The 7455-nt window shown below is 40.0% G+C and overlaps 1 pseudogene; it reads left to right on the top strand.

Annotated features, from left to right (window-relative positions):
• Positions 1 to 2226: 2226 nt before the first annotated feature.
• LOC136319436 (histone-binding protein RBBP4 pseudogene) lies at positions 2227 to 5475 on the top strand (annotated as a pseudogene).
• Positions 5476 to 7455: the final 1980 nt, after the last annotated feature.

Genomic DNA, 7455 nt, shown 5'->3' on the forward strand with positions numbered 1-7455 from the left:
AAAATGGCAAAATAATCTAGATCTGTTTTCTCTGAACATATGTACCCTGATTTATCAATGTCACCCTATTAAAATTGATAAAAAAATAAAAATATTTGTTTCTATTCTGTGGGTTGCCTTTTACTCTATTGATGTTGTCTTTTAATGAACAAAATTTTTAATTTTCATAATGTCTAATTTGTTTATTTTTTCTTTTGTTGCCTGTGCATTTGGTGTCATATCCAAGAAATCATTGCAAAATTCACTGTCCCAAATCTTTGATCTGTTTTCTTTTAAGTGTTTGATACATTATCTTTTACATTTAAATCTTTGATCCATTTAGACTTAATTTTTGTACATACTGTTAGCTAAGGGTCGAATTTCATTCTTTCACATGTGGGGCTCCAGTTTTCCCAGTATCAATTGCTGAAAAGCTTGTCCTTTCTCCATTGAATGGTCTTGATGTCCTTGTTAGAATCATTTTATCATAATTCTCTCTTCTCCTCTTATTACAGACCAGTTTGTGTAAAAAGCCCAGATCTTCTAAGGAGAAGTCCTAGATCTAAATCTCCCCCAATTTATGGTGGATTAATAGAAACCACAGCAGCACTGACTGGATTTGCCTTTCGAATTCTTGCCCAATTGACCATATTCAGAGAAGAGAAGAGTAGCAAGGAAGATCTCAAAGGAAAGATAATAAATTTATTACTAATGTAGTTTGGGAGTGTGGTAGAAACTAAAGCAATTAATTGGAAAAGTTAAAGAGGTCAATCATATTGTAGTCATCACAGATAGTAGTTATATAATCCAATATCCACTCTGTTCAACTATCAGCAGGTGTCCCTAGTTTGGATTGATAATAAAATCCATGACACACAATATACTTTCCCTAGGACCAAGTTTATTTAGCAGGAATAAAGGATATGGGAAAACAAAACAAAACCCTGTGGCTGACTGGCAATGGTAGGGGAAGTCTTGTAACTCCCACTAGAAGCAGTGTCCCACACTCTCCTCCCTTGGTGGCCTGTGGTCACAAGAGAAGACGCTGATTTGCCATGGACCACTTCAGCTTGGAGAAGCCATCAGCTCTGGGATCTCTTGAGCTTTTCTCTTTGGCTCCAGCATAGCTGTATCCCATCAATCGCAGCTATAATTACTTAATATAGAATCTCAACAATGAAGTACTTAGCAATTTCAACTAATTCTTATTTCTTTGGAATATAATGTAAATAGTCTCAGTATAGTAAATATAGTATAAATAGTAGATATTGTGTGTGTATATGCAATAAAGGATTAAACTTGCCTCTTGTACCCAGCTCCTTGGAAGTAAACTCGAAGTTCTTGGAACATTATGCCTGATAGGAATATTTTTGTTTAGCTGGAGGGCTGAGGCTACCGGGGGTTGTCTATGCTAATAATTTGATTTGTGGTAGGAGCCTTGGCCCATGCCGTATCAGCTTGACCTCTGCAGAACCTTGAGGCTAAGATCAGCCAAGGGTAGCCAGCCAAGTCTACATGGTTGATCCCCAATAAAAATCTCTAAATCCCTTAGCAAATTTTAATTATACAATACAGTGTTATCAACTATAGCTTCCCAGACTTTATTCACCTGACGACTTAAGAGTTTGTACCCTTTTGCCAATCTCTTTCTGTAATACTGACCTGAATAATTGAAATTTCTAGGACAGTAGAATCGAAATGTTCTTAGTAAATAAATAAATAAATGGTGTCATGGATGTGTTGATTAACAACTTGGGAGGAATCACTTCACAATGTACACACATATCAAATCATTACAACATATACTTTAAATATCTTACAATTTTATCTGTCAGTTATTCCTCAGTAAAGTTTGGGGGGAAATCTGAACCCTGACGCTTGAGTGGCCTTCCTGACAATACTCTGTGCAATATTGTCACTCATCATGACCAGGAGAAGTAAGCACCATCAGCAAGTCTCCACTGGGGCTTCCCTGGAGCCTTTCCAACATGCCTGTTCCCTTTGCTGGTTTGGTTATAATGGTTTTTTGCTATAATAAACTGTAGCTGTGAGTACACAGCCTTTCTTGGTCTTTCCAGCACACCCTTGCATGTGAAGGTGGTCTTGGGAAACCTCCAAAACCTGTACTATCCTCCTACAAATTTCCTAAAAAGACGTTTCAAGGAGTCCCCTAGACTAGAGGAAAGATCATAGGCCTCCTGTGAACTGAGTCCTTCAACATGTGCGTTAACTACACGCGTTAGAGGGATGGCGCGCTGTGACGGTGCCTGCCAAGCAACTCCCATGATGGACAAGACATGGTCTTTTCTTCAAGATGTAATTAGTTTGTTAGGAAGAAAAGACATGCAAAATAATACAAAGCAGAAAATGATAAAAAAAAAAAAAACACGTACATATTCTTCCATTTCTCTTTATCTCAGTTTTCCTATTTGCACATAAAGGGGAAAGTCATATTAGCATAGAAAATAAAGGTACGTTCACAGGCTTCTTTCAAAAGCTTAAGACTAAAGAAAAAAAAAGAATTTTCTGTCATAATCTGACAATGAACCTTGTTCCTTAAAATCAATGGCCTGTGGCACCGTGAAGGCAGGCCATTCTATTCAATGGCACTCACAATCAGGGCCAAGAGCCTGGGACTTCCTATTATTCTCTCCAGTTAGAGAAGAGCACTATGCACCAATTAAAAAGAAAATATGTAACTGCTGTGCGTTGTAGTTCCATGTCCTTAGAATTGCCATATTCCAAACAAGTCTCTCCCTATACGTTTGCTAATTTTCATGTTCATAGCAAGATACCTGTGGCATTTATTATTAGCCTGTAAATTATAGCTCTATTTAGAAGTCCTTGCTTTCACTGAGCTTTAAAGAAATTAAAGATCAATTTTTCATTGCTTCCTTCTCAACACAATGCTTTCCAACGTGAACTGCGTACTCCTTGGTTTAATTTTAGTAACAACAGCAAAAAAGGTCAACTGTGACTCTTTGGTCTCATTTGGCCCCTGCTTTATGCTGCCAAGAGCAGTGCAATTAGAGTATGGAAATTCACATATTCTTATGAATAAAAAGGAAAAGAAATATGAAAGAAAAGCTCTTTTTGTAGAAGTCCAGAAGGTGGCAGGTAAAATTCATGTAAATTTAACAGCTTGGCCAAAAAAAAAAAAATGTCTATTTTTCCTTTTAATGACAGAGGCTAGAGCATTCACAAGTACCATTTAAGTTTTGTGTTCAAAATCTACATTCAGTGGCCCAGGCCGGTTGGCTCAGTGGTAGAGCATCAGCCTGGTGTGCAGGAATCCCAGGTTCGATTCCCAGCCAGGGCACACAGGAGAAGTGCCCATCTGCTTCTCCACCCCTCCCCTCTCCTTCTTCTCTGTCTCTCTCTTCTCCTCCCACAGCCGAGGCTCCATTGGAGCAAAGTTGGCCCTGGGCGCTGAGGATGGTTCCATGGCCTCTGCCCCAGGTGCTAGAATGGCCCTGGTTGCAACAGAGCAACACCCCAGAGGGGCAGAGCACCACCCCCTGGTGGGCATGCTGGGTGGATCACGGTCGGGCGCATGCGGGAGTCTGTCTGACTGCCTCCCCGTTTCCAAATTCAGAAAAATACAAAAAAAAAAAAAAAAGAAAAAAAATCTACATTCAGTAATGGCTAAATATTAGTGAATCACTTTTGTGACCTGGACGCTCAGTTAGCTGGGCTGTTTCCTTAGGCCACTGCCCGACACCAAGGTCATGGGCATAATTGGGTTTAAGAGTGTTAATGACCACAAAGAGATTTGTCAGGTATTAACCCAGTTGGTCCTCATTACACCCCTGAGAGGTCCTTAGAATAAGTATGATTATTGTCACTTTGTGAAGAAAAAATAAACAGATTCTAAAAGGTTAAGTGACCTTTTTACGGTCACATAATTAACAAGTAGGGGTAAAAACTGGACTATGAGTTTCCTGACACTGGCATTGTTTCCACTCAGTAATACAGCTTCAACTTGGATTTGTTTATTGTTTCCGTGTAAAAAGTAAAATGACTATGACATTCATTAGCCTGTTAATCACACTTGAATTTAGAAGACAATGACTTCTGTGTCAAGATCATGATAGACCATCTTCCAACTTGCAAATAAATTACAGACAGAATCATAAAGAAAAGCTAAAATTAATAATAGCTTAAAAAATAAAGACAAGAGCAAGTGCCCATGGCCTCCTTACCCTTCCTGCAACTCTAGACCCCGGGAACCCCTGGCTTGTCTCTGTGCCAGGGCCAACCAGGAAGCAGCATTTGATGATGCGGTAGAAGACTGTGTGATCAACAAAGGGTACAAAATATAGAAAAAGAACACCTCTTTTCTTTACAATTTGGTGGTGACCCGTGCTCTGGATTGGCCCACCTTAAAAGCGCAGTGGCTTCCAGATATAACTAGACCAGAAAGGAAAGATTTCAGCATTCATCAACTCGTCTTGGGGACACATACATTGGATGAACAAAGCCACCTTGTGACAGCCGATGTGCAGCTCCTTAACAATGATGTTTAGTTTGATGCTTCATGCTACACTAGAGAGAAAGGAGAATTTGGACATTTGGGCTCTGATAGTGGAAAAATTGGAATAGAAATCAAGATCAACCATGAAGGAGAAGTAAGCAGGGCACCATATGTGCTGTAGAAGCCTTGCATTACTGCAACAAAGACTCCATCCGGTAGTGTTCTTGGTTTTGACTATACAAAACAGCCATCTAAACCAGATCCTTCTGGACAGTGTACCCCAGACTTGCATATCCATGGATATCAGAAGGAAAGCTATGGGCTTTCTTTAAACTGAAATGTCAGTGGGCAGTTACTTAATGCTTCAGATGACTATATCATCTGCCTGTGGGACATCAGTGCTGTGTCAAAGGAAGGAAAAGTTGGGGATGCAAAGACCATCTTTACAGTGAGTCCAACATTAGTAGAAGACGATTCCTGGCATCTGTCCCATGTGTCTCCATTTGGGTCAGTGCTAATGTTCAGACACTTGTGACCTGAGATACTCATTGAAACAATAATTCTAAAACCAAGACACTCAGTTGATGCTTACACTGCTGAAGTGAACTAACTACCTTTCTCTTGATCATAACAGTGAATTCATTCTTGCCACAGAATCAGCTAAAAGTGTTGCCTTGAGGATTCTGAGAAATCTGAAACTTAAGTTGCATTCTGTTGAATTGCATAAGGATGAAATATTCCAGGTTCAGTGGCCACTTCACAACGAAACTATTGTGGCTTCCAGAGGTGCTGACTGCAGACTGAATATCTGGAATTTAAAGAGAATCGGAGAGGAACAATTCCCAGAAGACGCCCCCCTAGAGTTGTTGTTTATTCATTGTGGTCACACCACCAAGATATCTGATTTCTCCTGGAACCCCAATGCACCTTGAATGATCTGTTCTGTGTTAGAAGACAATACCATGCCAGTGTGGCAAATGGCAGAGAACACTTACAATGATGACGATCCTGAAGGGTCTTAGGTATCCATCTGTACTTCTCGTGATTTTGGATTCCCCCTTTTCCCTCACAACCCTGACACTGGTTGAACACTGGTTGGTTTTGAGACACAGACTCTGTTCAGTGGTCCCTCTATTATAGGGACCATCAACAATGCTAGTAACCCAAACGGAAGGTGTTTCCGAAATGGTCACTGGGGGACTTGATTCAGCAAAGCCACAGTCTTATATTTAAATTTTCTTCAAGAATTTTCTTGTAATAAAGATCTAAAGTAGCCACCCAAAGGGGAATATTATGTATGGTTATTTTATTTTTCTTATGCTATATCCCCTAAATTCTTCAGACTCATTTAAGTAAAAGAAAAAGTAAGGAATAGAGCCAAGTAGGTAGGAGTTGGAGCCATGAATGTCAGTGCTGCCAGACATCATGTTTATTTAAGAAGCAGAGGATACTGAAGTCATATCAATTCCCACTCTGTAATCTTCACACCTGGCTTTTTGGGCTGCACACCGTCCTGTGTGCAGTCTCCTCTCAGTTCTCCAGTTAAGTCAAACTATGTAATCTCTTCCCACATATTTTTGCTTCTTAGTGTATTTCTTGAACTATTTTCATATGATTTCATTCTGTTCTATGAGTTGGCTTTAAAAGAAAAACAACACCTTGGGCCCATCAAGTTGTAAAGATGTGTTTTTATCTAAGAGCTATACCACAGGTCGATGGCCCAGTTAAGTTGAGAAGAGTGAATCGATAGCTTGTGTTTGTTTTTAAAATTAAATCAATCTGAATAAGAGTTGCTTCTTTTTTTCAATAGTCCCTGACTTCCAGTTTGATACTATCTCTGTTTTGGGTGACCTGTTTCACCAGCAGGCCTGTTGTTCTCCATGACTAACCATGTAAGTGCTTATAATGGAATTAATTGCCTTTCTCTATTAAAAAAAAATGAAAGGACAAGAATCAAGTGCATATGCCAGACAAAGACAGATATTTGCATCAACTTGAATCTTGCAGCGATTGGATGAGGAAGCATTGTCGGTAGCCTGTATGCAGTCAACTCTCTGAACAAGAGGGTCACGACTGGCAGTGAGGCTCTGACTCTTGTTTACAGCTCGTTTTTAAAGTAAACATCACATGCATTGGAAAACCGAGAAGGCCCTCTTTCTCATTTTTTCAGACAGCTGAGATATTGTCCCTTCCTTCTCAGCTGCTATCATCCAACACAGTGCGTTTCATACAACAGGCCATGGGGAGAGAGTGATGGAGAGTGGTATTCACATCCTAGGATGATGAGCTTTCAGATCAAGCTGAGCAGAGGCAGGATGCAGGGACAGAATAACAGAAGCAGAGACAGGAAAGGCCCTGGAAATGGGGCTTGCTGGGAAGTATCATTTTCCATGAACTATACCTGATTAAATTACGGAAAGCTGTATCTGTTATCTCTCCCGTGGTAAAGAAACTGACAAGAGCAGAATGTTCTATTTCAGTGCCAGGTGACTGTTTCTGGGGTTTCAGAACTGACTAGTGCTGTGCACAGCCGAGGGGGTGGTTTTTACCAATATGCAAATGACAGCAAGTCCCACTGAAATCATGGCAAGCCAGATTTCAATAGGGATGAGCACCAGAATTACAGGTAGGGGAAAAGGCAGAAGGGAATTGTCCTAAGTATTGATTTGTTTGGCATTCTATGAGGGCTGCTTCTTTCCAAAACACTCCCAGAATACACCCATATTTCCCCATGTATAAGAAGCTCCCATGTATAAGATGAACCTTAATTTTGGGGCCCGAATTTTGAAAAATATATATATTACATAAAGTTATTGAACTCAAGTTTTATTCATCATAAAATCCATACAACTCTTCATCACTGTCAACACTTCCATCCATTAGCTTGTCCTCATCTGTGTCTGATGACAAATCACTGTCTTCCACGATGAGCGCAAAAACAAGTGCGAAAAAGTGGGAAATGCAAGTAAAAATATCTACAACCACGTATAAGACGCACCCAG

The sequence above is a fragment of the Saccopteryx bilineata genome, chromosome 1 (assembly GCF_036850765.1).
Source record: "Saccopteryx bilineata isolate mSacBil1 chromosome 1, mSacBil1_pri_phased_curated, whole genome shotgun sequence".
Taxonomy (NCBI): Eukaryota; Metazoa; Chordata; class Mammalia; order Chiroptera; family Emballonuridae; genus Saccopteryx; species Saccopteryx bilineata.